The sequence below is a fragment of the Eubalaena glacialis genome, chromosome 14 (assembly GCF_028564815.1).
Source record: "Eubalaena glacialis isolate mEubGla1 chromosome 14, mEubGla1.1.hap2.+ XY, whole genome shotgun sequence".
Classification (NCBI taxonomy): Eukaryota; Metazoa; Chordata; class Mammalia; order Artiodactyla; family Balaenidae; genus Eubalaena; species Eubalaena glacialis.
Genome location: NC_083729.1, coordinates 7,946,950 through 7,969,307, shown reverse-complemented (window position 1 = coordinate 7,969,307; position 22,358 = coordinate 7,946,950).

Here is a 22,358-nt window from a genome sequence, read left to right as displayed (position 1 = left end):
GATGCAGCTCCGAGGACCAGCTTCAGGTGCCTTCCCTGGGCTCGAGGGCTGCTGAACTCTGCTTCCATGACCCGCTACAAAGGCCCAAGCATGTCCTCACCTGTCTGCCCCCCTCCAGGCCATGCGCTCTAGGCAGACAGACCCCAGGCTCACACAGGTCACGTGCTGAGAAAGGGCAGGTACAGAGCAAGCGCCCAACACACCTGTCTCTATCTTTTCTTTCCTCCATCCTTCCCTCTCTCTTCTCTCCCTCCCTCTCTCTCTCTATCTCTTTCCACCAAAGTAACAGATACCTACTAGCCACACCTGTGACTGAGGGATGAATACACGTGGACCAATGGAGAACAGCAGGGAGCCTGCGCCCTGCGCAGGGGTGGGCGGGGCTCCGGCTTCCCGCTCATCCCGCCGGTTCGACCCCAGCCCTTTCACCGACAAGCAGCACCACTTAGAGCAAGTGTTCAGTCTCCCCGAGCCTCAGTTTCTGTGTAGAATTGAGTATAACAGGATCTACCTGTGCTCGCGTGAGGATTAAATAAGATGCTGTGGGAAAAGGTGCAGCGACACGCGTGGGTCGTGTAACAGGCATCTTCACGCTTCCGCTCACACCGTCTCCTACACTCACACCTTCTGCTTCTGAGGATGATAGCATTATGGGTGCACATGGCGTCAGGGCCACGACTTCCATGAGGAGGTCACAGCCTCCTTCTCCCAGGGGCTCTCTTCCCCCCCCCCGCCCCCACCGTCTAAGGCCCCTCCCTGTAAGCAGCGTGTCGGGTGACAGTGGGCAGGTCATCTCATCAGCCAAAGGTCCCCCAGAGTGGAGAGGGTCCTCACTGACCGTGGCAGGCCACAGCTCTCCTTGCCTTGGGGCCTCACTGTAAACTGAGGACATCAGATCAAATGGAGGCCAGTGTATGCGTCAGGCTCTTGTGGACCGAGCAGAAATGTAAAGAGGTGACATCCTCAAGCCTGGGTCGCGGTGGCTCGGAGGAGGGCCCCCACTACATCATAGTGCTGACAGGGGGATGGGAAATCAGGGCAAACTCACCTGTCTAGGCTCCTCTCTTCCTTTTATCATGCAGCTATCCCAAGAAGAAGCCCTTCACACCTCTGCTTTCTATCCCCATGTTCGCGGATATTAATTGACCATTGAAGGACAGAAGGAGATTCTGGCCCAGGCTGAGGTCGGAACCTGTCTGGCTATGGTCAGAATCTGGCTTTCTCCTACGTTTTACCTGAATTGAACTTAGCTCTCTCCCTGCCCCCAACTGCCACATCCCTGCTGACCAATCAGAGGTACCACCCTGGGAGACCTGTGGGTAGTGTCACACCCTGCTGTGACCACAGGACCTTCCTCCTGAAAACTCTGATCGAGATCAGAGTAAAACTAAAATAATAATCATGAGAGCTGTCTTTTGGGAAGAACCGCCCCAGGCAGCTCCTGAGCTTGAGGGCGTCTGAGTGTGGGCAGACGGCTGGGCTGTGGTCACGCAGTGGTTAACTCTGGGTGTCCAGTGAAATGTGCTCTGAGGGTGGCTGTGTAATGTTTAAGCGCCTGTTGATTTTCCATGTCTAGACACGCCACACCTCAGACAACACTGCTGGACTCTGTGACTTGGTGAGCTGGCCTCTTTCCCTCTCTCACATCATGTCTATCTTGCAGTCTCCCCCAACCTGCGGTGATCTTCAGAAACCTCAAATCTGTGCAGGACGTCTCTGGGGTGCCCCATCCCACCATGTGATATTGTCCGAATCTCTCACCTGAGTGTTCCAGGCCCTTCTCTGTCTGGTCAGTGTCAGCTCACAGCACATCCCCCTGCATCCTAGGGTCTTCTGTGTGGTTTGCAGTCCCCTCGCCTCGGCTCTGACCGTCCATCTGGTTTAGGAGGCCCTTCCGCTCAGCCTCATTCTGGAACGAGGGTGCCAGAATCAAAACCCTGTTCTTCCACTTCCAAGTCATGTGACCTTTGTCAAATGGTGTCACATTCTATGCCCCAGTTTCCTCATCTGTCAAATGATAGCTAATATCAGCATCCACCTGATAGGGTGATGGGGGTTAAATGACTTAAAAAGTGTTAAGTGCTTGGAACAGTTCTGGGCACAAACGTGAGGTATTGCTGTTGTTATTAGTCTCGACAACTGTTCCCATGGTTCTTCTTCGTCAAGGACCAGCCTGAATCCCACCTCCTCCAAAACACCTTTACAGATGCCCTGGCCAGGCTCTCAACCATGGTTTGTCTCCCTCTCTCGGATCCCATGGTCTGTGAGCCTCTATTTTCGCCTCATCACCATCTGGCTGGTCCTCGGTTATTTTGGTGAATCTGACACCCTCAGACAGAGCTTCCTGAAAGCTGGACCAAAGCTTATCCCCCAGCTCCTGGCACAGAGCGGGCAGCCCCAGCAGGCAGCCCAGAGGGTAGAAACAAGCCAGGCTGAACTGGACAGGGCAGATTGCAGCTGCAGACATCTGGGTTCCAAGGAGTTAGGTGTCTGAGTACCTGACACATAAAGAAGGTGTCAGTGTCTCTAGGGTCTAGTGAAATCGCTCTACGGGACCACTAAGCAGAGCGCCAGATGCTCAGTAAGTCATGACGGGTATTTCCTTCTTCTCTTCTTCTCTCCCATAAAATAGCCATGAGATTTGCAGCTTTTCCCTCTTTACTTTTTTTTTTTTTTTTAACCAAATTCAGTGTCAAGCACAATGTATCTCAGGACTCTGAGTTGGCTCCTGGGCAATGTCTCAGGAGAGTGATGGGGGCTGGAGTTCATCTAAGGAACCCAACCCCCAAAGGGAGCAACTGAAGGGCCTTCCAAGGCCCAGACTGCAGGGGATCCAGGAGGCCTTTCCCCCAGTACTTGAAGGCCCTCTATTCCTGGATGTTGGAGGGGTGGCCAGGCCCAGTGGGAAGAAGTCTCAGGCAGATTTGGGCTTTGTCCTTGTCTGGAATCTTCAGAAGTGACCCTGAGACAAGGCTCAATTTGAGTGACTCATTAGGGAAGCGATCCCAGGAAATGGAAAGCCAGCGTGGACTGGAGAAGGGAGGCATGTTACCCGGTGCAGCACCACTGTGGGCGACGATGGGCATCCTGGACCCTGGAGCCTTGCAGAACACACGTCTGAGCTCTCCTATCCGGGGAGGGAGTGGGGGTATTTATCCCACTCCTATCAGTCATTGGTTGGGGCCCAGGGAGACTGGGGTGTTAATTTGCCTGCATTCCTGGAAGCTAGCCATGGGAGTCAGCAGAGTGCAGTGCCCTGGTAAGACCTGCAGGCCGGGGACAGGACCGGAGACAGCTAGCAACTGCTCCAGGTCCCATGTGAATAAGACTGTCGAAGCCCTTAGGGTCGCTGTGAGGGAGTGAGCTCCCAGGGGCTAGAACTGTTCCCGCTACAGCAGACGGTCTGTTGCTTCCTGGAGACGTCCAGGTCTCTCCCGTTCTGGTTCTCAAGACAGGTACATTCTGATTCAACATTCTGATTCTCAAGAGTAAGGTAAGCCCCGCCTCTATTCCCCAACATCCACTCCCCGGATGTCATCTTCCTCCTCTGCCCTCTTTTTATCCCTTCTTTCACTTTTAGACACCATTCCTGCTGTTGGGTATCCTCTTCTAATAAGAATAAGAATATGAATATAGCAAATATCAGCACATACAGCTCTATGAGGTAGGTACAAAAATTGCCCCATTTTCACAGTTGAGGGCACTCAGGCACAAGAGGGTGAGTGACCAGCCCAAATTCACACAGCATGTCCACCTGTAGAGCCTCAACTCCCGTGTGCTCATCTCTGATAGTCAAGCCACAGCACCTGGAAGTTTCCCCTTCCTCTGGGCTCCGTGTTGGGCCCTCCAGGCAGAGGAAGCAGAAGCTGAGCCTGACGGAAATCCAGGACCAAACAGTCATGTGGCTCATTCCCACCATCTCAGGACTTTGGGGCTTAGTCCTGATCTGAACTGCAATGGAAGCTTCTAGATTTTATTTCTTCTTTTCCAAAATCTACCATAGCTGGGAGATACACTCACGTTTTTACTTATTTTTGTACCAGCAAAAAGACAGAACGAATGAGGTAATAAGCAATTTGGTTCATTCCATTTCACTGGAAGATGCTGCTGCCCCCAGCAGAGGGAGAGGATTGGTGGTCTTTCAGCACCTGCAGGATCTTGGGTGGTCGTGCTGAAAAGCCTTCCTTGTAATATTTTGTCAGAAGAAATCGCATGTTCTCCATGTTTGCCAGAAACACAATGTTGTCTGGACCACAATCTGAATGCTGTGTTTTTTGTTTTGTTTTGTTTTTTTGAGATGCTGCAAGTCGCCAAAGTGAAAAATTCACTGTGTTAGGCTTAGGAAGAAAGGGACTTACTTCTTAGGGTCTAGTGTCCTGTTTTCTTCTGTGACTTTGCCTCAAACAGGGAGTGCCATCAACGGCCCCTCACTGCTGAGGTTCTTAATGAATCCATGGCTGAGTGAGGCAAATGGCTTGCTTTCCTCCTGAATGGGGAGAAAGTCTCAGAATTATGCTAACTGTCTAAGGTTTAATGGATAAATTAAAAAATAGTCTCAAATATGAAATGAGTCAGAACAGTGCTGCCCAAAGGGAAGTATGTGGATGGGGTGACGTTGCCCGAAATAAAAGCCCAAAGCAGAAACTAACGCCTTTGGAGAGGGTTAGAAAGAAGGAGATGGAAATGGTAAAAGGCTTAATATCTGTGTTCTTTTGGGGGTGAAAGACAAGAAGACTTGCTCATGCTGGCTGAGGGGCAGCCTGTGGGGAGGTTCTGGATGGGGGAATAAGGGGGATGAAACCTTGCAGACATCCAAAGTCGGGGGTACAACTCAACAAAAAAAGACAGTCAGTTAACAAATGGGCAAAGAGTCTGATAGACGCTTCTCCAAAGAAGATCTACAAATGGCCAATAAGCACATGAAAAAATGCTCAACATCATTAGTCATCGGGGAAATGTAAATCAAAGCACTAGGATGTATGCTATAATCAAAACAATGGAAAATAAGTGTTGGTGAGGATGTGGAGAAATGGGAACCCTTGCGTATTGCCGGTGGGAATTAAAATGGTGCAGAAAACAGCATGGAGGTTCCACAAAAAGTTAAGCATACAGTTTCCGTGTGACCCAGCAATTCCACTCCTCGGCATAAACTTAAGAGAAATGAAAAAAACATATGTCCAAACAAAAACTTGTATACAAAGGTTTGTAGCCGTGTTCTCCATAATAGCCAAAAAGTAAACACAATCAAAACGTACACCAGCAGATGCATGAGTTAACAAAATGTGGTGGATCCACGCAGTGGAATATTATTCAGCTGTAAAAAGGAATAAAGTCCTGACATAAGCTACAACAAGGATGAACCTTGAAAACAAAAGTGAAAAAAAATGAATAGTAAATGCAAAAACGTAATTGTTACTGAGTACAAAAATAGAAAAAGAAAACAAATTGAAAAAAGCCACACAAAAGACCACATATCGTATGATGCCATCTATATGAAATGCTCAGAATAGGCAAATCCAGAAAATAGATGAGGGCCTTGGGGGAGGGAGGAATATGGAGCAAATACTTAATGGAGCGGAGTTTCTGAGGTGAAGAAGATGTTCTGGAATTGGATAGTAATAATGGTGGCATAATATGGTGATTGTACTAAAAGCCACAGGATTGTATACTTTAAAATAGTTGAAATGGTGAATTTTATGTTATAAGAATTTTACCTCAATAATAATTAAAAAACAGGGGCTGTCTTCATGAGCTATCATTTACAGGGCCCAGTGCAAAATGAAAAAACAAGGACGGATTTCAAGATGGCAGCAGCAGAGCGGTAATCCGAGCGTGGGGCCCCGTGTGACTGCACAGGTCACACCGGCAGAGGCCGAAGCAGGCACCCGTCCTGGGAGCGCCTGGGGCCTCTGCACAGGAGCCAGGATCCCAGTTCCTCAGGACACGGCTACCTGGTGGTGCAGGTCTGCCCTTCTGGGGGCCCCTCCTGCTGCTGTTATGGCCCCAGCTCTGTCCCATGGCTTGTCTCCCCTTGGTTCTTTTCACCATCACTTCCCACTGCTAACTGTGGGTTCTCTTTACACGACCACAGGCACATTCCTAAGAGAGGGATCTAATGGGCCAGCTCATTTTTGTGTGGCAATGTTCCCAGGGACTGTGTCATACATCGCTCGCACCTTCCTCACCTGTTGCTGACATGGGGATGGTACGGTCCAAAGCCTGAGGCTCCTGCAGCAGAGGGTGGAGTGGGACCGTATCCCATAGATGAGACAGGGACTCCATTGGAAATGTCTGCTGTTCCCAAGACATCACTCTCATGTTTAGTTTCATCTCCCTAAGAAAAGACACCCCCTTCTCTTGGATTCCAAACATCTCTTTGCCGTGGTTCAATCTGGAAATCCAATCGTATCCCCAGTGGATGGCAGGAGAATCACCATCAGAGCGACTACCTCCCTGGACCTGGTGCTCAATGACCAGCTCCCCAACCCATTTTCATCTCCAGTGCAAAGCATCTCTTCTCACATCCAGCTCTCTCAGTGCTGCCATGGGGCTGAGTCTATGGTCTCTCCGAGGGGATCCAGCAGGATTAAGTGAGCTCTGGGGACCCTGGGGAGGAAGCCAAGCCGTCCACCTTCCCTGGAGAGGCTGCAGGATGCAGTGAACAGAGCCCAAGCCCTCACTGTGACTCTTCCCTTTCCTCTGAGACCAACAGCTCTTCCTGGGCTGGCTTCCCTTTCTTCGCCATTGCTGCCCCCTGTCAGCTCCCACCCGACCCACCAAGCCTGGACGGTGGCCACCAGACACTTTCACTCTGTGACTGCCCATCTGGATGTTGACCACAGCCAACAAAGCCACAGCTGGGGAGAAGGCAGAGAACCTGAGATTTTACACCCCAATGGGACTTTGAAGACCATCCGGCCCTTTACTGTAAAATATGTACCCCTGTTTCACTCATTTTTTCCAGAGTAGAGATTTTGTTACTGATGCTTTGCTTTAGTAACTTCTGTAGGAGGTACTTTCATCCATAAACTGGCATTCCCTTTGTATCTATTACCTTTATGAACCGACATTTCGGAGATAACCTCAGGGCAGTAGAATCAGCAGTAGTCAAAGTGGAGCCTTCTTTTCTTTAAATAAACATTTCTTAAAATAGAAATTTTGTCTTGTTGCAAAGTAATAAATATTCATTTCAGAGAAAAAAATAGAAAATGCTGAGAACCAAACAGTAGAAAATAAAAATGAGCCACTTGAGATTACAGCTCTCGACATACATACGGTGTTTCTTTCTATGCATATATGTACTAAAAAAAAATGAATCAAGGCTTATAATGAATACATTGCTAATTTGTAACCTGCTTTTTAAGCTAACAATATACAATAACTTCTATGTCACTGAATATTCACCTATATATTATTCACATGTTATGAATGTATGAATATATATTTATTCAGCTATATGACTCGTATAGATATACATGTATTCTCCTATATATTATCTCTCTACTATACTTTTTAATAATCATACAATATTCAAGATAGTATTAAAGCAATCCTCTATTTTATCTACTTTTTTGCTTTGATGAACAATGCTGCTATGAATGTCCATGTAACTAAGTCTCTGTATATATTCATGATTATTTCCTTGGAATAAATTCCTGAAGATGGAATTACTGGGTCAAAGAGTATGCAAAAATTAAGATTTTTGAAACGTGTCACTAAAATGCTTCCATAAAAGTTATACCCATTTATAGACTCAAGAGTAGTATATGAGAATGCCAATTTATCTGCACCTTTGCTCGTCAATTATTACCAACTGAAGAATAAGGCAAAATAAGGCTTCAGTTAGCATATATCTGACTAATATGCAGTTGAACATTTATTCACATATTGACCAGTTACCTTTCTTTTTTGTGATAACTTTCCATGTTCTTTTACCATTTTTTTACTGGAGTATTTTTCTCTTTTCTATTGATTTTTAACAACTACTTACATATTGTGGTTGTTGAAACTCTTACCAGCCATATATATGATAAATATGTTTTCCAAGGTTGTCGATTGCCTTTGGTTGTATTTATGACTGGTTTGGGAAGTAGAGCTGTTCTCTTTTTATGATGAAATCTATCAATTTATATTTTAACTTATGATCGAATATATCAATTTTATCTATCAATTATTTATTTTATTTTTGATAGTTTCTACTTTGGTATGGTAGGTTCCAGTCTTTTTCATCGATGGTTGTTTTTTTTTAAAAGAGCTCCTGACTTATTTATTTATTTATTTATTTATTTTGGCTGTGTTGGGTCTTCGTTTCTATGCGAGGGCTTTCTCTAGTTGCGGCAAGTGGGGGCCACTCTTCATCGCGGTGCGCGGACCTTTCACTATTGCGGCCTCTCTTGTTGCGGAGCACAGGCTCCAGACGCGCAGGCTCAGTAGTTGTGTCTCACGGACCCAGTTGCTCCGCGGCATGTGGGATCTTCCCAGACCAGGGCTCAAACCCGTGTCCCCTGCATTGGCAGGCAGACTCTCAACCACTGCACCACCAGGGAAGCCCCCGATGGTTGTTTTGAAGATAGTTGTGATCTTGGTGTGCTCGTGAGAGGAGGTAAGCTCAGGGTCTTTTTACTCTGCCATCTTGGCCACTTTCTTTTTATTTGTGATAGTTTCTACCATTGGCATCATGTTTTAAAGGTCTTTTTTCACCTTCACGATATATAGATCATAAACGATGCTTTCTCCTAGTACTTTAAGCGCTTTTTTTACACTTAATGTTTAACCCAACTTGAATTTATTTAGTTCCATGGTATGAGTTTACTTTGTTCTACCACTTATTTGAAACAGAAATAGCATATTAGGGGTTCTGTGTCATTTCACCCCCTGGCTGTCAGGTATCTTCTGCTCTGACTGCATATCCAATTTTCTGTTATTGTTTGAAAATCAACTGTGGTTTATGCAGCTGAATCCCCTTCCTCAGCAACCTCCTGGCCCCTGCTCCAGTCCTGATGTGAACCACGGCCCATGTTTGGAGCTACACCCAGATGGGCATGAAAGGGGAGAAGCTGCAAGGTTTATTGCATACTATCTATGGGTTAGCCCCAGTGCTTTGGGTCATTTTGGGGTTTCAATCCTCAGACAACCCAGAAAAGTGTTATTATTCCATTTTATGAAGAGGAAGCATTGGACTCGGCAAGATCCCATAACTCACCACAGCAACACTTCACGTAAAGGGCAGAACTGAAGTTCAAATCCAGTCCTCCTGGCTCTGAAACCCACGACTCCACAGCCCACCCAGTGCCCTCAGGGGGAGGGGAGCAGGCAGAGTCTCCACCTCGTGGGGAGACCCCCGGAAGGCTCCTTCCTGCCAGGAAGAAGGGGCCCATCTGACCCCAGAAACTGACATGGGCTGAGTGATCCTCAAGACAGAGACGGGCCCCGCAGAAGCAGGAAATGTCATACGAAGGATGCAGTTTGCTCCTCAGACCTGATTTTCCTCTGCAGGAAAGGAAGATGTCTATAAATTCTGTATCATTGCAAGGTGACAGAGAGAAATGGCATTCCAGCGGGGAAGTGAGAAAGGATCTGGGAGGCCATCTGCTTGGTGATTTTGTATCTGTTTCATTCTCCCGGAGTCAGAAAGTTTCTACATTCACTTTGCAATCTTCTTGGCGAATCCTACCAAGGACACATTCCTAATGTGAAATGTCTGTGCGTCCCCGTGGACCTGGCGATTAGCTGCTTCGATTATCTCTGATTTCACAGTGGTCCTTCCTTGTCCCCGAGGTGGAGCACACAACAGGGTCCCCTTGCATTGGGGAGGGTAAGCACAGGGGCTCGAAACAGGTGAGATGCAGGAGCATCCTACACATTCGTGAAAGGTTGCCCTCAGAGCCGTCTCTGCGGCACCGCTGCACGTTTCCACGTTTCCGCAGTGAAGATGACCGAGGATCCCTATAAATAAAGAATGTCCTTCTCAAAAAAAAAGGGGGGCTTGTGGATTTCAAGTTAGTAAAATCCAGTGCTTTTCCTTTTGGTCATTCAGTCAGTCAACAAACACCTACCAACCTCTACTCTGGACCCGGCTGTGGTCAGAGACAAATATACATGACTTTTGTCCTCAAGGAGCTCACAGGCCGGTTACTCGTGTACACAGAGGTGCTGCCAAAGGCCAGGGGACAGGTAAGCAGGGGGGACTAGGGGTGGGTGGCAGAGGGCACCCGAGGCAGCCTGGGGAGATGGCCAGCAATCAGGGAAGGCTTTCTCAAGAGGTGGCCTATAGGAGCCCCCCAGTAACTGTGCATTGGGTCCGACTGAGGAAAGGCCCAGAAAGAGGAGGAAGGGCGGGCAGGGTGGGCGGAGAGCCCTGTGCATGAGAGCAAGGAGGCCAGTGGGGAGGGTGTGGTGAGCTCGAGAACAGCCTGGATCCGTGGGGCCGGAGTCCGGGGCCAAGAGAGGGAGCAGTGGAGGCGAGGCTCGTCTGGTCCCTGGGGGTGACCCTCAGGCGGGACTGAGGCCAAGTGCATCGGAGCACAGTGGGGAAAATCGAAGGTGCCCCAGTGGAGAGAGGGCCTTGGGAGGGGCTGGGGAGGGTGGGAGGATGCCTGACAGGAAGAAGCAGGTCTGGCCAGCTCCTGAGGGAAGGAGGTGGACGTGGGGACATTGAGAGAGCCCAGATGGTAACCGTAGTGACAGTGGCTGGCCACACCACTCCTCCTGCCTTTTCCCTAACGCCCCGATAAAATGGCCCCAGCCTCCATCCCAGGGCAGTGGGTATCTCCACAAGGACGTCCTCGGACTCCCAGGAGGCTTGGACGGGCTCAGTGTGACTCCTCGGCCTGAATCCCTAGCCATCCTGCTCATCAGCCCTTTCCTGTAACCCTGTCTGCACCCTCCCTGCTTCCTCCATGTGGGGCGGCCCCTCCTCCCCACTCCCCAAAGCTCTGCTACTTCAGGGGTGGTGAGCAGGCTTTTCAAACTCTCTTTTTCATACCTTGAGAAAGATCATATACGCAGAGGAGGGAGAGGCATCACCTCCCAGATCCCCTCTACACTCTCCAAGTCACTTATTCAACCATTGTTGAGTAAACACCCATAAGAGCTTGACACCGGCAGCAAAACAGACACAGGCTGTGCCCTTGGGAAGTTCCTGGCCTACATGTGGAGACAGAGAAGCACACGTGTCCGTGGCACCGTGGAGAAATATACACAACGCACCTGGGTCAGCAGAGGGAGTGGCAGGTTGGAGTTGGTTCAGGAGCCATTCATGGGGAACTAATCACTAATCTTTCAGAAGACACTTAGAGGAGTGTCAGGCAGTCCAGGCAGGAGAAGCTGCAGACCTAGAGGCACACGGGAACCCAGCGAGTTTGGGATCAGAGGGTGTCCTCTGAGCCCATGTCCAGGGCCTGAGGGGCAGGCAGCCAGCCAGTGAGGGGGCAGGTCCTGGGGAGCCTTGTTTGCCAACCTGTTGGCAATGGCTCTACAGCTGAGAGGACAGGTGGGGATTCGCCCTGGGGAAACTGAAGCCCAGAACATAACGTTTTCATGGTCAGTGGCTGGTGGAGGTTGGACGGGGCTAAGAGACGGTCCCACTGGGCAGTGGCGGAGACCCTGGCTACCTGTTCTCCCCAGGTGAGCCGCTGAAGGCGGAGGTGCAGGGGGGCTGCGAACAGGACCAGAGCTCTCTTGCTAACAGATTTTCCAGGGAGATTCTGAGCACAGATGGGAGGAGACAAGAAGTCTGGCGGCTAGAGCTAGGAGCGCAGTGCATCCCTGCCTGTCGGTGGGCGGGAGAATGTGTCATGCAACAGGGATCCTTTTGGAAATTGCAGGTGGCAGGAGAGGAAGGAAAACCACAGCCATCTCTACCCTGCCGGCTCTGAGATAAGCCCACGGAGGCTGCTCCCTGGGCAACAAGCAGAGAGTAGCCTAGCAGAGCTCTGATTGGCAGGTGGGAGAGGCGGGTGAGGGGGTATCGTGAGGGAGCAGGATGGGGTGCAGGGCTTTTCTGCCACCTGAGTGCAGCCTCAGGACCCATCTGCCCAGGCCTTCTCCACCACCCCTGGCTGCTTGACCTCAAAGAGATTCTGGGTTCCGAGTTCTCCTGCTGACTGCCAAGCCCGGCTGCTGCAGCTCAGGAAATGCTGTTTTGGTGATGTCGCTCCTGCTGTTCAAATCCTTCAGTGACTCTCTTATTCGACCTCAAATAAGAGTCATTAGGTGTTCAAGGCCCTCTGTCTTAATCCGGGTTCCCCCAGCAGGCCCAGAAACACGGACTAAAATGCAGTAGCTTATTGGGACGGTGAAGGGAACACTCGTAAGAAAGGGGGATGAGACAGGGAGGGGAGAGGCTGGACCATAACCCCGCCCCCTCCCCGGGAAAACCCGCAAGCGGCAGAGACATCTGATCCGAGCGCAAGGGAGCTGGGGCACAAGTACACCCAGGAACGGAGGGCTGCTCCCACACAGGTTAATCCCTGGAAGCTGCGACCTTCCCTCTGAGTGGTAAGTGCACCCCAACGGGCAGAGAGAGCCCGAGGCCAAGAGGGGCAGGTGTTGGCAGGGTGCCTTGAGCCCCTGAGCCCTGAAGCCTACAGGGGAGACGTTGGGGGGAGCGCCAAGAAGAGTCGACACTCACGTGCTGTGGGGTGACATTTCTGTCCACAAACCCTGGTTCCCACTGAGAGTGGTCCCCCTCCCTCTGGACCACATCCAACCACCCTCACCCCCAGGAAACCCACTATAATCTGTCCTGTCTTTGAACTGACATAGTACTTTTTGTAACATTTTTTGTCTTGTTATTTAATTAAAAGACAGACATTGAGGGACTTCCCTGGTGGTCCAGTGGTTAAGACTCCACGCTCCCAATGCAGGGGGCCTGGGTTCCATCCCTGGTGGGGGAACTAAGATCCCACATACCACAACTAAGCCTGCGTGCTGCAACTACTGAACCCGCGCACTCTAGAGCCCGCGCGCTGCAACTAGAGAAGCCCGCACGCCCAACGCAGCCTAGATAAATAAATAAATAATAAATAAATAAGTTTATTTAAAAAAAAGACATGGAGGAGCAAGAGAGAGTATGGGCAGCCAGTCAACCAGATTTAGTTATGAATACTGGCTCCGCCCCCTTTTAGCTGCGCAATCAAGTTACTCATCCACTTAGAGTCTCAGTTTCCTCACCTGTGAAATGGGGACAATCTTACCCGATTTGCATGATTGTTGCAAGGATGACAGGTGATATATTCGAAGCCCTAAGCATCGCGTGGCACATGGTACACGCACACACGTACATCCTCATGTGTTTTGTCTTCCTCAATAGGACACTCCTGTGGGGTGAGGACCACCCGTTTGGCTTCCTTAGACTTCCTTCTCGCCACCCCTAGAGCTTATAGTGCTGGGCACTGGGCGGGAACTTCGTGAACATTCGGCAGATACTCCCACACTCCTGTCTCCAGCTTCTCCCTCTCTCCTGTGCTCCAGGGCTGTAGGAAGCGCAGCCCAGATGTACCACCAATATCTCAAGTCCAAGGTGACTGAAACGGAACTTGCATCCTCCTGCCTGTGGCTTCTCCTTCCGCCCCTGGCACACCACACCCACGCAGTTCCCCCTGACCATTTCTGGAGGCTACGCTGCTGCCGAAAGCTGTGTGTCCCGACCAGCACTGAGTGGCCAGCCACCGTGGGTATCAGAAGGACTGCTGGCTTGGTTTCTAGAACTCTGATGTGCAGCATGGTGCTGTCATGTGATAGACTATTGTCAGGCCATCACTAAAAGTAATGTTCCTGAAGAATTTTCTATGACCCAAGAAAATACAGAGTTCAAAATAATGCCTCTAGTATGTCAATTATGGATGCTTTTATACATAGGGATATATTATATACATATTCTGTGTTTATGCAAAATATATATAAGAATATTGTATAGATATTGATAACGTTCAAAGCCACCTGTGAACAGCAATTGTCTAGTTGGTCCTACTTTCTTCCTTGTATTTTTCTTTTATTAAATGTGAATTACTTTTATAATCAGAAAAATAGGTTTTAAAAATATTTTTTTTTGGTAGTTCTCCAGATGGCACACAGGGGCAGGGCCGGGATACGGGAGAGGGCCAGGCTGGGAGCAGGAGCCCTGAATCAGGGTGCATGTGTGAACTCCCTTGTCAAGACTCCAGGAAAGGAGGGGGCTGTTGAGAGGGTCCCTAAGTCCTTCCAGCAACGTGGGTGGTCCCGTCTATACCAGGCCTGGAGGAGTCTTTACATAATTGAGCAATAGTCAGTGACCATCTGGATTTATATCCACCCAACACACATATAATCACATGTATATGCACCAAACATTTCCTGATTGTCCATGAAAATACAGACTGGTCTGCCGCTCTGCTGTGCAAACCTTTCTCTGCCGCCAGCACCGCTGTAGAGAGAGAAAGCCCCCAGCCCGGCGGCTGCTGGCTCGGGGCTCACAGCCACCCGCTCCAGGCACCTTCTCAGCATGGTCGCCCATCTCCTGCCTGGAGATCCTCAGAAAGGGGAGGGCTGGAGCAGACAGAGCGCTCACGTCCTCCTGGAGCTGCAGGGTGGCTAGGAGGGCTAGAGCAGGGACCAGGGGCAGGGACAGGACCTGGGGACTTTCCCAGCACAGAAGCCGGCTGCAATTCTACCTTGTTCGTGTGCCCTCACTTTCCGGAGGTGGACCCCGCCCTGGAGACGTCCTCCACCCTGCCTTCTCTCCCCACCCGGGTCTCCCTCTCTTGCGTGTGTTGCTTGCTCCTCTGAACCAGATTCTGTACCTTGGAGGGTGGGGACTGCAGGGTGTGTCCTCAACTCCCCTCCAAACAGTAGGCAAGTGGGCTTGTCGGGCTGCGCAGCCGGTGCCCCGTGCTGCCAACGGATATGCGCTGTGTCGGTGGCCAGCCCCGGGCAGCTGCGAGCTCTTAGCAAGAGCCCAGGGCTGGAATCACGTGTCCTGGGGTCCCGCTGGCTTCTTTCACTCGCTCTGGTCTTGGCTAAGCTACCTTCCACCTCTGAGCCTTGCTCCCCGTTTCCCTGTTTGTAAAATTCCCACCCTGCATAGGGGCTGGGCGGCTCATGAGGTGGCAGGAATGCACCTGCCCCCAGGGGTGTTGATTAAGAGCGATTCTCCCCGCCTTTTTTCTTCAAACATCTAGGTCTGAAGCAGGCACCTGTGACCCTGCCATCCCTAAACTCACGTAACTGTGAGAAGGACTTCCTGAAGCAGTGGTTTTTCTCTTTCCACTTTCTGTGTGTGACGGTGGGATCCCACGGTTTTCCTTTGGGAAGATTTTGGGTTATTGAGACGGAAACGCAGAGGCAGGAAGGCAATATCCAGCTCTGATACCCAGTGTAAGATTCTGAGTCAGCAGCAAGACAACACACCCGAAACCCAGTATTTGTCCAGAAAGAAAGACTTTCTCAACCCTAAGCTCTTACCAACAAACATATCAAGAGCTAGACCTGGCCTATGATCTGGGAAGAGAAGTGGTAACTGGGAAGTTACTGTGTTGGGGTCCTGGGAACAGACACGTTCCCCTCTGGCCCGGAGCATCGTGAGCTAGAGGAGGGAGGAGGGAGAGGGGTGAGGTGTGCCCCCCCGCACCCCCCCCCAGGCGTAGCTCAGGTGAGGGAGGTATGCAGACACGAAGGAAGCCGTGGGGAAACCTGTGCCCAGCAGAGTCCCCTGGCCCACACCCCTGGCCTGGGAGAGGAGCCACCTTCCTCCTGGTGTGCAGGAGCCAGAGTGTGACCCTGGGGACGGAGGGGTCCAGGTTAACGACGATGGAGCTGACTGACACGTGTGAGCTCTGCAGAGGATCCGGAAGCTCCGGGGCTCCCTGGGGAGGGGAGACCCCGGCGCCAAGGAGGCCGGTGGATCAGAGAAGGCCAGAATGGAGAGGCTGCTGGGGCAAGACTGTGTGGCCAGAATCCAGTGGTCAGCATCGGGCACACGGGAAGGTCAAGCGGTCAGACACAAAGCCAGGGCCTAGCAAGAGCTACCAGGGCACCAACACCAGAAGAAGCAAGGGAGCCGTCCCCATCCCCACGAGGCCACGTGAGCCTGCACACACTCACACCCCCCCCACTCACAGGCACACACTCGCAGACTCACACACTCTCAGACACACACACACTCACACTCGCAGACACACACACTCACACACACACACCCAAACACAGGCACACACTCGCAGACACACACTCACACTCAGACACACACACACTCACACTTTCAGACACACACTCACACACACCCCCCACTCTCAGACACACACACACTCGGACACACACACACTCACAGGCACAGGCACACACTCTCAGACACACACACACTCACAGGCACAGGCACACACTCTCAGACACACACACTCACACTCACACACACCCCACTCACAGGCACACACTCGCAGACTCACTCGCAGATGCACACACACTCACACTCGCAGAAACACAACACACACACCCCCAAACACAGGCACACACTCGCAGACACACACTCACACACACACCTCCAAACACAGGCACACACTCGCAGACACACACTCGCAGACACACACACACTCACACTCGCAGACACACAACACACTCACACACACACCCCCAACACAGGCACACACTCGCAGACTCACGCACTCACACACACTCACACTCACACACACACTCTCAGACTCACACACTCACAGGCACAGGCACACACTCGCAGACACGCTCACACTCACACACACACACACAATTGCACCCATGCCCCCACGTCTCAGAGGAGGAGAAGGCTGGGAGAGGATAACTGGAAATCTGAGAATTCACCCAAAGAGAACAAATGAAGAAATCAGGCCGGAAGAGGTGAGAACTGTTTATTGGCAAACTCGGGTTTCCTTCTCCTGCTGCCCTCAGGGCGGGGCTCCTGCGGAGGAAGATGCGATCACGGCGGGTGGGTTGAGTGCTGTACAATCTGTACTCCCCAGTCCCCCAGGTCTCCCCTCACTGCTGCGGCCTTTCTCCAGTTCAGTCCAGTTGCCAGCAGGGCCTACCTTTCACACCCCACTTACCCAGCAGCCACCACAGAAGACCCTGCCAGGAGCTGTCAGGGACAAAGGGATATGAGACAGAACCTCCCCCACCCATCCCCCAGGAGCGCACAGTCCAGTATGGGAAGCAAGACTCCAACTGGGCCGGGATGTTATGAGAGCAGCTATAGGTCTGCTGTGAGAGGCGTGTGCTATAGAAGAGAGGGTCATCCTATGCGGAGACATTTTTGTGGGACAGGAGAGTGAGGAAGGGCTTCCTGGAAGAGGGGGCACCTCTGAGAATTAGATGATGGAGTTAGAAGATGGAAAGAAGACACAGAGGGTATCCCATGTATCCATCCACCCATCCATTTATCCACCCATCCGCTCACCCAACCATCCATCCACCCAGCCAGCCAGCCAACCAGCCACCAGTGGCCCTCTGCCCATGGTACACCTGTTGCAGTGATGCTCGTGTATAGAGGAAAGAGCCGAGGCTGGGGCCAGGCAGGTGTGACTAGAAGCCTGGCATTGCCACTTACTACTGTGTAGCCTTGGGCATGTTTTCCCCGAGCCCCACTTTACTCACTTATGAAATGTGGACAGTTATGCCTTCCTAGATGAGATGTAACAAGGACCCCTCTGCCCCAGGCCCTCTGCATTCAGAGACCATTCCACTGAGGGTGGGTTGTAGACCGTGGAGTCATGGAGAGCCAGCTCTGGAAGCTGGAGCCCAGAGAGCAGATGCAAGTAGCCCGAAGTCCAATAATGAGTTGATGCCAGGACCGGGAGCGGACTGGGGAGTCCTCCCTGCATCTCTGCCTCCTCCCTGCCTCTATCCAGGTTCACCTGAGACGAGGTCCCGCATCACTTCTCCAGCCCTCCTGACTCCTCCAGCCAGGACGGGCACCACCACCTCTCCCCACCCGCTGTGTGGTCAGGACTGCCTCTTCCCTGCAGCCCCCCTTGCCCAGGGCCCTCCCTTCTTTGACAACGCATGAGAAGCCCCCCCAACCCCGGGGAGGGTGCATTCCCTCCGGTTACCTGCCTCCACTTTTCAACCTCCACTCAATCCCCATCCCCAGCCTGGCAAAGGTCCCCGCCAGCCCCGCCACAGGCACCCCAACAAGTCCTCAAAGTCTTCGTGTATCTCGTGTCCCTTCTGCACTTGACACTTTCCATGACCCCGCCCTCCTGGTCCTGCTCACACAGCCCTGATGGCTCCTCCTGGTCTCCGTGGCTGGTGCCCCTCTCCTTCCGGTCCCAGGAATCCCCTCTGCTCAGTCTTCCCACTCTTTCCGGGAAGGCCATCCATCGCTGGGGCTCCACTTACCATCCCCGGTCCCCTCAAGATGGAGTGAGTTCTGGGGGGTGGGAGACAGAGATGTCAGGTCACCCCAAATCACATGGAAACAAAACCCAAACAGCTCTCCGTTATCCATCCCTCTGCTGAGCGCCACCGGGAAGGTCAGCGGAGGTCTGTGACTTGTCTGTCCCCCTGGCAGACCTCGGACAGTCCCTCCCCCATCACTGGCATGGCCTCCTAAATGGTCTCCCTGCCTGCATCTCTGCCACTTTCCAGGGCATTGTCACCCTATCTTGAAAATTCTTCTTCTAACCAACAATCCGATCTTGCCACTTCCTTGGTTTAGACTCCCCAGTCACTCCCTATGGCCTTGGGGATGGAGTTCATCCTGGCAGGAGATCCTAGGTCCTTCATGACATGGTCCCTGCTGGTGCAGCCCCATCTCAGGCCCCTTCCCCACACATGCTCCCCGTGCCCGGGCTGTCTTCTGCTTGCAGAGCCCTCGCTGTTCATCTCAACCATCCCCCATCCGTGAAGCACCCCAATATCCCCTCCCCCACCCCCAGCTATTGGCAAGGGTGCAACCATGCACAGCTGGACATGAAGTGGGGTGACCAAGGTGAAAATGGGATCGCTACCTGATGGACGAGAAAATGAATCTCAAAGAGATTGACGTACTTGGTGAGCAGCCGAGCCCTGGGCCATCGGCTCCAGGATTTAAAACGGTCCAGAGAAATCCCAGGGGGCTGGTGTTTCTTTTTGCAGAAAATAGCTGGAAGGGCTGTCTCCAGTAATTACCATTTCTTCTGCTCTCTGAGGGGCTGCTATCTTTGGCAAACTAATTACTAATAAGGTTTGCTCAACGGCTAGGGTAATCGCTAGAGAAAACTGTCTTTAAGGACTTATTCTGCCCAATTTGAGGCTTGATGTCACAAGCTAGTGTTCTGAGAAAACCATTCTGAGATGCAGAGGGTCAGTGCAGGGTGCCTCCTGGGCTGGGCAAGCTTCTTTGCGCCTGTCAAGCAGCCTCCTGCGGTCCATTCCTCCCTGGGGAACCTACATGGCCAGAGAGGCCTGAGGGGGGCATGAAAGTGCCCAGAGCCACCACCATCACTTCTAACAGAGCAGTTTTCCTCCCTTTGGGGCTGTTTCTGAATTTTCTTGATCATGAACCCTTCACCTAGTAGCAAAAGAGCCATCCTGGTTTAAATCCCACATCTGCCACAAACCTTAACTTCTTGATATGTAAGATGAGGACAGTAATCCATGCCTTTGAGGCTGTGTGAGAACAAATAAGCCCGTGGATGCAAAGTAGTTGGCACTGTGCTGGGCACACAGTAGGCTCCCAGTAAGGGTTTCCCCCTGTCATGGACTGAATATTTGCATCCCACCCCTGCAAATTCCTGTGTTGAAACCCTAACCCCAAAGTGATGGTATTTGGAGACAGGGACCTTTGGGAGGTAATTAGGGTTAGATGAGGTCATGAGGGTGGGGCCCTCATGATGGGGTTAGTGCCCCTATCAGAAGAGACATGAGAGAGCCCACTCTCTCTTTCCCCACTTGCACACATGCAGGAAAGACCATGAGAGCACATGGTGGGAAGGTGGCCATCCACAACCCATGAAAAGAGCCTGACACCAGACACCAAGCCTGCTGGCACCTTATCTCAGACTTCCAGCCTCTAGAGTTGGGAGAAAACTAAATTTGTTGTTTAAGCCACTCAGTCTATGTTATGTTGTTGTGGAAGCTCTAGCTGACTAATACACCTCCCTCCATCCCCCTTCCTTTGGGAGACAGCAGCTCAGCTGTGCCTGCTTCTTTTCTCAGCTCACAGGTGGAGAGAATTGTATGCTCCCCTGTGTGTAAAACTGTACGTGCCTGAAGAAGGATCTGGAAGGTAGTTCACTGCAACATGAACCACACCTAACTGTCTCTGTGTGGTTGGACTTCAATTTATACTTTTACTTTGTACCATTATGAATTATTTTAAATTTTTATAATAAGCATATATCATACTTAAAATAAAAGAAAAGCTCAGAAAGTTTTTCTTGAGTGAGCTACCCAGAGCCTTCTCCCAGTGCCCCTGCTTCTTTGTGCCGAGGGGCCCATCACAGTCTACCCTGGGCTGGAGAAAGTCACCAGGGCAGGCTGGCGCTCCACCCGACAGCTCAAGAGGTGGAGAAAAAAGACACACGTGCAGGTGTCCAGAAGGTGATGGTTCCCAGCTGCCTGTGGGCAACCAGCTTCTATCATTTTTATTAAAACATGTTCTGCTCTCCTTGGTACATTAGAGTATTCAGAACTGAACGTCGGGCTGATGGATTGTGCCTTCTGCATCGTTGGTCACAGGCAATCGGTGCAGCCATCACGTGTTTTTCTTGTCAAATGCTCAGAACCAGATGTAGATGACTTACTTTTTGTAATACGTTCCTACTTCTTCCCCCAAATCAGTTCCATTGATCTGTTTCAAACAGTTGGTGTAAATATTCTTTTTTAGTTGCTAGTGCAAATCGTAAATATGTATTTGAGGTTTTTTTAAAAAGACTTGGAAATATTTCTACGTCCCCAAAGCTCCCCTGATGGAAGAAATGTCAACCGTCTTCCTGTCCAGCTTTGTCTCTCGTGGGGCTCAGAGCTGCAGACGGGCCAGACTCTGGGGCCATGTGCCCTCTGCTCTGGGCGACCTGGGAGGATTCCTTGTCCTCTGGACCTCAGTGTCCCCAAATGCAAGAAAAGCAGTGAGCGGAATGAGCTCTCTGCCCACCCCTTGTCCGGAGCCCGAGCATCCATGGCTGTGGGGAAAGTCACTGGTCAGTCCTGCTCAGCCAAGAGACCTGGTGGGCAGACACGCACGGACCCTAATCAGGGAGGGTAGGGGCGTGATGGTTCCCGTGTGGCTCCAGGGACAGACCTATAAGGTTGGAGAACTGCTGGCCTCTAATAAGCTATAGGACAACATTGTGCGTCCAGGTTCCCATCTGCAAAGCAAGGAGGGGTCAAAATAATACTGCCTCGGGGGTGTTGTCAGAACAGGAGTGATGGGGGCTGGAGAGGGAGGCGGGGGGTGGGGTTGATGCACGTACATTCCCTGTCTGGAGCTCACTGGTGTTAGCTGTTAGCATCCCGGGAGGGGCCTGGGGCAGGGGCGGGGCTGCAGGAGGCCCACCTCCGCATCACCTCTGCCTGTCCTGTCTTGGTCACATGGCCAGTTCCTCCAGTGTCTTTGCATCAGAGGCTTAAGATCCGCCTCAATACTTCACCTTTCAAGATGCTGGAAAGGCAGCACCTCCGGAGGATGTGCTGAGAGAGGGCAGCTCTCCCTGGCTTCTTCCCCTCAGCGCCACTTGGGACCCGAGCAACCTCAATCCCTGGTTCCCTCCCAGCCAGGTCAGAACCAGAGCCCCCGGCCCAGGCCCCCGCGTGGCCCTGCTCTGTCTCACTGCCTGTCCAGCCTGGAACTCTGCTCCTTCTCACCACTGGCTTCTGGTCTTCGGCTCCACGTAGCACCCTTAGCTTCCTGCCTGAGGCTGGGGGGCCTCTCGTTCCACCAGTGACTCATTAGTCAGGGGTAAGCGGAGTCCACAGACATTTCTGTTGGGCCTGCAATGTAGTCCAGGAGGGGAGAGGGCAGGGAAGGGGCCAGAAGGCAGGCGCGAAGTGACCATCTATGGAGTGGCCACCTCCCCTGCCTCGGACGTGAGGCCTTGTTAACTCTAATTCACACCAACACTGGGAGAGGGGTGTTACTTCCCAGCTCAGGGAGATCAAGCAATCCCTCCAGCCTAACCGAATCAATAACAGTGGGAACCGAGGTCGGCTGACTCTGATGGCCTTGTGCTTTCCTCCAGACTGGGTTTCATCCAGTAACCCAGAGAACGCTGGTTCAAAGAGCCGGGTACTCAGCCTCAGGGCACGGCTTTGTTTCGTAGCAGGAAGCTTTGTGGGTACACAGATCAGACAGCTGGCAATTTTTAGGACAGTCGTTATTTCAAACGATCTGTCTCATTGTCCTCATAATCTGTGAGGATATCTTGGAAATCCCA